The sequence below is a fragment of the Nelumbo lutea genome, chromosome 1, assembly GCF_056320005.1.
Source record: "Nelumbo lutea isolate HS-2025 chromosome 1, American lotus-T2T, whole genome shotgun sequence".
NCBI lineage: Eukaryota > Viridiplantae > Streptophyta > Magnoliopsida > Proteales > Nelumbonaceae > Nelumbo > Nelumbo lutea.
Window position 1 is genome coordinate 115,465,228 of NC_142684.1, and position 10,851 is coordinate 115,476,078.

Consider the following 10,851-nt stretch of genomic DNA (forward strand, 5'->3'; position numbering starts at 1 on the left):
AATCAGTATTCTGTGTGTTTGCGAGCTAAATATGAATGCTAGAGGGCTTGGGTGCAAGCAAACGCGTGTACCTTTGTCTGGAGGATCGATACCCTTATATGGTTAAGTAATCGTGAATCTTATGAAAAGGCTCTACGATCTTCGGGTTGCATAGATAAGATCCGTTCCGTTTTCCGAATGAGAGCAATGCGCTAGTTGATAAGGTTTATCACTTTCCTCTGATTCAGACGGAGTGAGGATGAACCATGTTATTAAACATCGTGATCCCGGGAAATTCAGAGTCCATTAAGGAAGGTTATGGAGTCGATTATGGGGCACTTCAGTTCTTTGGCCACGAACTGGTACTTCAGTTCTTTGGCCCTGAACTAAATTGGGTGCTGAGGTGCTTTTATGCCGAGATGACTTTATGTCGAGGGGCCACTGACTTCAAGCTCCCAAGTCACTGACAAGGCTCCCTTGCTGAGTTGTCATCCTACTAGTTGATCACATCCACATGTACCCCGATCGCTAGGGCTTCCCCATGTCATTTGCCCAAGGAAACTAAATCTTCCGAAGCCCAACGAGCTCAATAAGCTACCCCATCGGGCGACGACATCTCTGCTCGGAGCATCTTGAGTCCAAAGCTAGGTCTCCTCAAAAAAAGATGCGGTTTTCCCCGAAGAGGTTATTCGGTGGGCTGAACTACCAACCACTCAGCTTGGGGGAAGAGTGGCAACACATTGCATGGTGGTATGTACTCAACCTTCAACCCTTTTATACTTGGATTTTTTCTCGATACTTATGTTTCGTTTCTTCTCTTTGTTAGGTGAACTCTTCTATCCACGCCCTACTCTGTCAATCCAAGACAATTTTGAAGCGTGCTCTCGATGCCGAGGAGTCGTTTCGCAAGTCTCACTCCAATTGAACTTAGCTCGAAGCGAAAACAACAAATTGTTGAGGGTTGCACGAGCTTATAAAGAATTGCTGACTATCCTGATGGCAGAGAATAAAGAGTTGAAGAAGCGTGAGGCGGCCCTTGAGAGAGAAGTCCAGAACCTCAAGGAGCTGGTGAAGGAGCAGACTGACATCCTGCTTCATTCGATGGAGGAGGCGAAGATCAAGGCCATCGAGGAGTATAAGTCTTCGGTGGAACAATGCGAGCTACTTTTCGAGACCGGAATAGCGAGCAACCGCAAAGGCTTAAAGCTCAGCAGGTGGTTGACATGACTTGAGTTTCCTCGCCTCGACCTCAGTGCCATCACAACATCAAATATCACCAAGGAGATGGCCCTCAAGGCAGCTAAAGACCCCAACTCCGAGGAGGAGGAGAGCAATGACCTCCTCGGCGAAGAGACTATGGAAGGGAAAGAGGGAGGTGATGCCGCCGAGGCCGTCGCCGACCATATGGAGATGGATCAGCCTACCAATGCTACTGCTGGGGACGAAGGTCCCCGAACTAATTGATACCTCTTGCCTCTTTTCTTGGACCCCCCGTATATAGTGTACATCTCGGACCTCAGAGCTCAGTTGTAGTTGCTTTCCTTTCTATATGTTTTTTTTGCCATGTACTCGGAACTTTTTGTTAATGAAGCATAGTGATTCAAAGAACTTTATGTGTGCAAAAATTTTTCTAAGCACGAGCACTGTAGGGTATATACCCTACTTTTCTATGCACGGGCTACACACTTGCGCAAGCCGAACAGGTGACTAGGACTTGTTGTGCCTATGCTAAACAGGCGACACGGACTTATTATGCCTATGCCAAGGAGGCGACTATGACTTATCTGCCCATGCCGAAGAGGCGGCTAGGACTTGTCAGCTTATGCCGAAGAGGAAACTAGAACTTATTGTAGTACCAAGATCTTCTGTCAGCTCGGCATCGTAGCGCTTAGGCTTCTGAGAGTGACTCATAGTCCTCTCTCTAGGACGTCATCTTTTTGACTAGTTCGGTGGTTCCATGGACTTAGAAGGAATTATGCATTGGAGTCATGGACTCATAAGTACTACGTTCTTAGGTTTTCGATGTTCCATGCTCGAGGTATTTGCTTCCCTTCCAAAGTCTCGAATTCATACGTGCCTTCCCCGAACACCCACCTTACATGGTACGAACCTTCCCAGTTCGGTCTGAGCTTACCCATGCTAGGCTCAGGTACCATAACTTTCCGGAGAACCAAATCACTGACACGAACTATCGCTTCTTGAATCGGGCGTTAAAGTACCGAGCTACTCTCTACTGGTATGCCGCAATCTGGATGTAGGTCAGGTCTCGCACCTCCTCTACCAGGTCCAGGTTGGTACGGAGCTCGTCGTCATTTGCTTCCTCATCATAGGCCTCAAGTTACAATGTGTGTACCTCGATCACTGTTGGGATCATCACCTCTGTACCATACGTGAGGTTGAAGGGAGTTTCACCCGCTGCAATCTTGATAGTAGTTCGGCAGGCCCAAAGGACACTAGGAAATTCATCCACCCACAATCCCTTTGCTTGGGCTAGGTGAGCTTTCAGTCCCCGAAATATCGCCATATTAGTTACTTTGGTCTGTCCATTCACTTTAGGGTGTGCCACCGAGGTGAATTTTTGTTGAATCACCATCTTGGCGCACCAATTTTGGAACTTGATATCTTCAAACTACTTCCCATTATCAGATATCAGCACACGGGATAGTCCGAAGCGGCATACTATGCTCCCCTAGAAGAAATTCTATATGTTATGAGTTGTGATGGTTACTAGGGGCTCAGCTTCCACCCGCTTCGTAAAATAGACTACTGCCACAACCAAGAACCTCATTTGCTTGGTTTCTGGTGGAAAGGACCGAGGATGTCAATTCCCCACTATGTGAAGGGCCACTGGTTGGTAAGGTATTTCAAATCGACAGCAGGTTGGTGGTGGATATTGGCATGCCTCTGACATCTGTCGCTCTTCTTGACAAGCTCGAGTGCGTCCGCCTTCATTGTGGGCCAATAGTAGCCCTGTCTTAACACATTCTGTGCAAGGGCTCTGCCCCCCAAGTGTCTATCGCACAAGCCTTCTTCATTGTCGCGAAGTACGAGCTCAGCTTCGGAGGGTCGCAGGCAACGCAAGTAGGGGAGCGTGAAGGATCTCCTATACACCCGTCCGTCTATGAGGACGTCCCTGGCTAATTGACGCTCTATGCTCTGAGTTGCATTGCGTTCTACAGGTAGGGCCCCGTGGAGCAGATAATCGGCGAATGGGTCGATCCAACTCGGTTCCACTTGCAACACGGGAGTGACCTCTTCTACCCCCCGAAAATGCTGGGCTGAGGTAAGTCCTCTACGTACACAGTTCGCATAGTGTTGTCGCTCGTGCTCGCTAATCGTGATAACGTGTCGGCCTCAACATTCTCTGACCTCGGAATTTGCCTGATAAAACAGGATCTAAAGCCATACAGGATCTCTTTGACTTTGGCTAGATAAGTTGCCATAGTGGGGTTGCGGGCTTCATAGTCGCTAGTGACTTGGTTAACCACCAATTGTGAATCGCTGCATATGATAATGTGCTTTGCTCATATTTCATTTGCTAAGTTCAGCCCGACAATCAACGCTTCATACTCAACCTCGTTGTTCAATGCCTTGAATCCGAATTAGAGAGCATTCTCCAACTTCACCTCGCTCGGGTCGTATAGTACCAGTCCCGCACTGCTTCCTCACTAGTTGGATGAGTTGTCAACGTGGAGGATCTAGGGCTCCTCGTCCTAGGTCGGTACTACTTTGACCGGGTTCGATGCCGCATTGGTTAACGCCTCCAACTTGTGAGCGAGCTCGATCTGTTCAGGGGACGGCGTGCTGAACATGCACTCTGCTACAAAGTCCGCCAAAACTTGGGCTTTGATTGTCGGTTATGGCTCGAACCGGATGCCGTACTCGCTCAACTCAATGGACCACTTCGTTAATCTTCTAGACACCTCGAGCTTGAGTAGAATCTGCCTTAGGGGTCTAATAGTGAGGACAATGATAGTGTGGGCCTGGAAGTATGAGTGTAATTCCCAGGTTGTATGACCAACGCGAATGCTAGTTTTTTGATCTCTAAATACGTAGTCTCTGCATCCTACAAAACTTTACTAACATAGTAAATGAGTCGTTGGACCGATCTACTTCTTTGATTAGTATTGAACTAACTAGTTTGTCACTCTCAAAAAGGTATAGTTTTAACTCGTCCCACTCCTCAGGTCGAGTTAAAACCGGTAAGGTACTTAGGTACCTTTTTAGTTTGTCAAAGGCGAGCTGACACTCTTCGGTCCATTCGAAATTCTTGCTCTTTTTTATTGCTTTAAAAAAGGGTAAGCATCGGCCCACCAATTTGGACATGAAGTGGCTTAGGGCAGCTACCTGACCAGTTAGACTCTAGACTTCTTTTATTTCCCAAGGTGGTCTCATATCTAGTATTGCCTTTATTTTTTCCGGGTTAGCCTCGATGCCATGTCGGCTGAATATGTTACATAAGAATTTACCAGAAGTGACTCCGAAGCCACGCTTATTTGGATTTAATTTCATATTATATTTTCTTAAAATTTGAAAATGTCATTTAAATCATTTAACAAAGAGTTCAAAAGTTGCGTCTTCATGACCATGTCATCAACATAACGATCTACTTTATTACCGATCAACGGCTCAAAAACTTTATTTACAAGGCACTGAAATGTTGCCCCAACATTTTTTTAAACCAATGAGCATAACTTTATAACAATATAGCCCGAGCTCAATTACAAATGCGGTATTGTCTTGGTCAGTAGGATCCATCATAATTTGGTTGTAATCGGAATAGGCATCCAGAAAACTCAACAACTCATGCCCCGAGGTCACGTCCACTAGGCAATCAATCTTAGGCAGTGAGAAACAGTCTTTCATGCAGGCTTAGTTCATGTCGGTGTAATCAACACACATGCGCCACTTGCCACTGGTCTTCTTCACCAGATCTGGGTTGGCCACCCAACTCGGGTAACGGACTTCCCTGATGAATTCTGCCTCGAGGAGTTTCTCAACCTCCTCATTGACTACTCTCCATCATTTCGAGGCGAGGTTGCATTTCTTTTGTCTTACTGGCTTAACTAAAATGCTTGTGATTTATTATTTTAGGATCAATCCCGGGCATCTCTGTCGCGAACCAAGCAAAAATATCTAAATTTTTAAGAAAAACCTGCTAGTTGAGTTTGAAGTGGCTCGCTGATCGAGGGACTGTTTCTTTTGTCGGGTAGCTCGCTCTTCGGTGTACTCCGCTGGTTGCTCGAGCTCGATGTCTTCCACCATCTTTGGTTTTCCTTTCAGAGCGGCTACGTAACATTTACGGGATTCAAGCTGGTCACCTCACACGACCCCCATGCCGTAGTCAGTTGGGAATTTTATCGCTAAGTAGTAAGTATACACTATCGCACATAAAACCTATGTGATAGGCCAACCTACTATCGCATTGTAGGGGGTCGGAGTTGTGACCACTAAGAATGTGTGCTCAAATCACACAATATTCAACCACGTGCCTGCCTCTGCGGGTACTACGACTCGACCAAGCGGCCTGACCTCTTCGCCGCTAAACCCTACCAAGGGTGTATCTACTGGCTTCAGGTCGCCCTGCTGCAACTGCAATTGTCGAATGCCTCCTAAAAGAGTATGTCTGCTGAGCTACCTGGGTTCACTAAAATGCATTTCACCTCGAAGTCATTGATCCTTACCTTCATTACTAAAACATCATCATGCGGGTACTGGATCCCGAGTGCGTCATCCTCAGTGACGTAGATAGGTTCTTCGAGCCAAGGTCGCTTTGGTAGGTTTTCACCTTCATTCTCCAGTTCACGGATCGAAGTCCTCCCAGCTGTTGATGTACATCCTGTCACCGTTGATTATATTGATCACTCCGCAAATTGCCTCTCCTCTTGTAGCTGCTCATTCTGCCTACTAGTCTCAGGGGCATTCCTCCTCTGGTCCCCCTGTCGGTCTGCCTGCCCCCTCTCCTTTGGCAGGATGTAATTCTTCAGGTACTAGCGATGGATAAACTCTTAGACCTCACCGTAGAGATTCTTGCAAATTTCTGTGCTATGTCCATGATCTCGATGGAAATGGCAGCCATCTGACAAAGGAGGAGTCCTTAATGGCTATGTCCGGCTAAGGCTATGTCCCCTTAGCCTGGGCAGCCATCTAACAAAGGAGTCCTTAATGGCCATTAAAATCTCTCTTTGCTTAGCATTCATATGTGTATAGTTCATTCTGTCTACTGGCAGAGTCTTGGAATGTCGACCTGCCTTGTGGCCGTGCGAGGGGGACCTGCTTCTTGACTTCTTCTTCTGCTACTCAGGGACTTTCTCTTCTTTATTTTCTCCCACTATTCCTCATCCCTTCATTCTCTCACTTTCTCTTTTTAGTCGATGGATTATCCAGTCTTCTGGTTAATCTCCTCCTCAATACCAATGAACTAGTCTGCCAACTTAAGGAACTCGATGATATTTTTTGGCTTGTTGGCTATCACATGCCACTTGAATCCTTTGTGGGTGATACCTTTCCTTGCTGTAGTGAGACACACCGCTGGATTGAGGTCCTATATCTGTAGGCAAGTGTCGTTGAAGTACTTGATGTAGCTTCTGATTGACTCTCCTTCCCTCTGAACCATGTTCAAAAGGCTCTCTTGCGACTTCGGGCATTTTTTGTTGGTAATGAAATGCACAATGAACAGATCAGAAAACTGTGCCCAGCTCTTGATGGAGCCTGGTGCGAGGTTCTTATACCAAGTCCGAACTACTCCCTAAATGTGGTGGAGAAGGCCACACACATGCAGGTTTTGTCAGCCCTGGCTAAGTGCATCTGAGCTGGAAAAATCCACGTGATCATTGGGGTCAAACGACCCGTCATACTTATCTAGTGGTGGAACCTTAAAATCTTTCGGCATTGGGGTTGCTAGGAGCTCAGGAGACAGAGGAGATGACCGGCTAAGTAAGGGAGGCGCAGTCTTCGTTGCCACCGAGCACACTTCTTTCCTTTCTTTAACTCGCTCTACTTGCTGGCTTGGCATCACTGGTGGACTATTTATGGCCGAGGAGCGATGAGTCTTGTGGCGTCCGTTGTTGCTTCTTCACTAGCTCAGCATTGGTGTTGTTGACCTCGGTCTAGTTTGGTATCTCGACATTGTCGCGAAGTGGGTCTTCGTTCCTTCTCGCCGAGTTCTCCTGGTTGTGGAGTTCACACCGGCTATCACAAGGCACTGAAGGGACTGGCCTCGAGTTCGCGCCTCTAGCTCTTGGCTGGTTGTTATCTCCCCGCGATCCATTGTTCTCCTGTTGGGAGTGCCACAGAGAGTTGACCCTGTTGAGTTGGCTGTCCTCATGCCTATTTCTAGGGTTTCCTTGTGATATTGGAGGTGTGTTGATCGTCCCTCCTCCCATGAGATGGAGTTTGACCCCTGGGAGGGACTGACACCTGCGAGGTCCCCTCACCCCGATGAGGGGATAAGCGGACGATCTGACAGGTTTTGGGCCAGTTCTGGTTCTGCCCCTGGCACAACCTTGTGTGTCGAGGTGGAATCTGCTATTGATCAATTTGTGCGATCTGAAAGCTCCTAGCTGGAGAATTGCCTGGACGTACTCACGTGGCAAGCTGGATCAATTTGCAAAACAGTGCTCAAAGGGATCGGGGTGATAGACCCAGTGAGGTCACTTCGATGCTTAAGTCAGTATTCTGTGTGTTTCTGAGCTAAGTATCAATGCTAGAGAGCTTGGGTGCAGGTAATCGCATGTACCTTCGCCTGAAGGATCGATGCCCTTATATAGTTGAGTAGTTGTGAATCTTACAAAAAGGCTCTCGGATCTTTAGGTTGCATAGATAAGATCCGTTCCGTTTTCCAAATGAGAGCAATGCGCCAATTGATATGGTTTATCAGTTTCCTCTGATTTGGACAGAGCGAGGATGAGCCCTACTATTAGACATCGTGATCTCGGGAAATTCAGAGTTCGTTAGGGAAGCTTTTGGAGTCGATTACGAGGCGCTTTGATTCTTTGGCCCCAAACTGGTAATTCGGTTCTTTGGCCCCAAACTGGCACTTCGATTCTTTGGCATCGAACTAAATTGGGTGTAGAGGTGCCACAGACTTCAAGCTCCCGAGCTCCCTAGTCGCTGACAAGACTCCCTTGCTAAGTTGTCATCCTAGTGGATGATCGCATCTTCTTGTATAAAGCATATTGTTATTTGCCAGCGTGATGTAAACAACCAGTAACAATAATTTATTAAATTAAGTAAATTAGAATAATTATTATTAAGTTATATAAATTATGATAGTTTACATAAATTAATGTGATTTTTAGTAGTTTTCATAAATTATGGTAATTTTCAATTACTTATATTAATTATGTAATTAAAATTATAATTTTTGTAAATAACACTAGTTTCCAATAATTATAATTACTTCTATTTAAAGTAAAAAAACTCAAATTATAGATGTTAAATAATTACTACTAAATTCACCTTACAAAGTTAAATAATGACAAACATATTTTAAATGTATGATCGGCACATACTTTTATAGAACAAGTTTTAACCAGAAGAAAAAACAAAATGAAGAAATGGACATGCCTTGGACTATGTTTCTAACACAAATGCTAGATAAACACCACAATACCAAATGCCATTTAAGTAATTAAAAAACCATCAATTTATAGTAATTTAACAACATTTATAATAATCAAATAGTAATAGTAATTTATACAAAAAACAATTAGTAACGTATTTATAGTATTTGCTATTAAATGAGTTTTTAAAAAGTAAATAATATTTTAATTATAATTATTGTTATTTTACTTTACAATAATCAATGTTAATTGACCATAATTATAAATTGGTGGGTGTGGATTGATCCAATGGTAGAGATCAATCCATATCACACAATTGTTTACGGTTGTTCTAAACAGTGGAAAAAACTGTGGACAAAAACTACTTACATCTACAGGAGTGTTCTGCAAGTGTAGCTTGGATTAGTCCACACCACACCTATTGATTTCATACATCTCATGTACACCTTTTGGGATAATTTACACAATCAATCATGTAGGGATGCAAGCAGATCGGATTGGACCGAAAACGGATATGATTGGGCCTCACAATTGGTTATTCGGATCTGAAACTGTTAAGGATGTTGGATATTTGAATTTATCAAAGCCAATTCAAATTATGAAAAATTCAATAAATTATTATAAGAAAAAACATAAAAAGGTTATATAAAGAAAAACAAAAAATACAAGTATTTTTCATATATTTTCATCATATATATTAACATATATAGGTATTTTACAAAAGATTTGTAAAAAATGCAATATAAATATATTAATATATACATGTATTTTTATAACTAAATATGTTTATAAATATATGCATATATAAGTCAGATCAGGTTGGATCATGTCATATTGGATAAGGGTGATCCAAATCTGATCCAATTTGCAATTAGTTTGATTATCCAGTCCAGCCCAAAAACTCGACACAGGCTTATTCTAATCCGAAAAAACATGAAGGGATTTGGATTTAATCGGATCGGACCATGATACGATCCATTTACACCTTCATTTAATCTAAAAATAATAATGGATAAAATAAAATATCAATACACAATTACTAATAAATATAAAATACATATATTTGTCATTATAATATTATCTTCAACAATAAACAATTAAAAAAATATATTCAATATAACTTAGAATATGTTAAAGGGTTAAATAAAGCAAGGGTAATTTGACCAATGTAACACAACTGTATTACACCGGATCCTTCCTGGGGACCGTCCACATAGAACGCAACACCACATTCTATCATAGATAGGACCAAAACAATCCCATCCATGATATTTTCACACTACTGGACACCTTCTTACTATAATTTTGTACATATTATATATGTTTTACATTAAATTATAATTATTAGTAAAGATTAATTATATTGAAATGAAGGTATTCAATGATATATCAATATGCTAAAGTATCAATATATATATATATATATATATATATATATATATATATATATATATCCATTAGAAAATAATAAAAATAATTTAGTATTTACCTAAATAAATTATTGTTATCAATAGAATATTTATATTAATAATAAAAATAATTTAATTAATAAAAGGAATATGACAAATTGAAAACTAATATTAATTTAAAATTAATATAAAACTAATACAAAACTCTATAACCATTAGTAGTTTTATAATTATTTTTTACTAATTTAAGACCAACTTAAGTTCTACTGAAAATAAAAACTTAATATAGTTAATTAAATTTCATAAGGAGTTTAAATTAAAAAAAAACTTAGTACACTTAATTAAACTTAATTTCACTAATTTCAAAAAAATAATATAAAATATAGTTTCGTTATTTAAAAAATAAATTTCATTTAAAAATAAAGAAAAATATAAAAACCTCTTTGAGTTTTCTGAAAATCCTATGAAACTCCCTAGTGTTTTGAAATTAATAAAAACCTTCCTCATTGCTTTGAAAAAATGGCACACTACCTTATTTTCATCATCATTCCGGATAAAAAATGTTGGTGTATTAATTTTACTTCACTTCAATCTTTTTGCCTCACTTTGTCCAATAAGAGTAAGGAGAATTAATCTTTGAAAGTTGTTTGCCAAAATAAAATAGTTGAGGATAAAGTTAAAACTTTAAATTGCGTATGATAATGCATTGTCGATGATAAGGTATTTTGGTAACTTCAATGTCTTTGCTAGTGGAAATCGAAGGGAAAAAAAATGTTTAAACTTCTTTTTATTCAAAACTATAGGGAAGGCCATTATTAGGGTCAAAACACAAAGGTGGTTTATAGAATTGTTATTTAGATGTATTTTATATTTTTACTTAAAAAAATACAATAATAAAA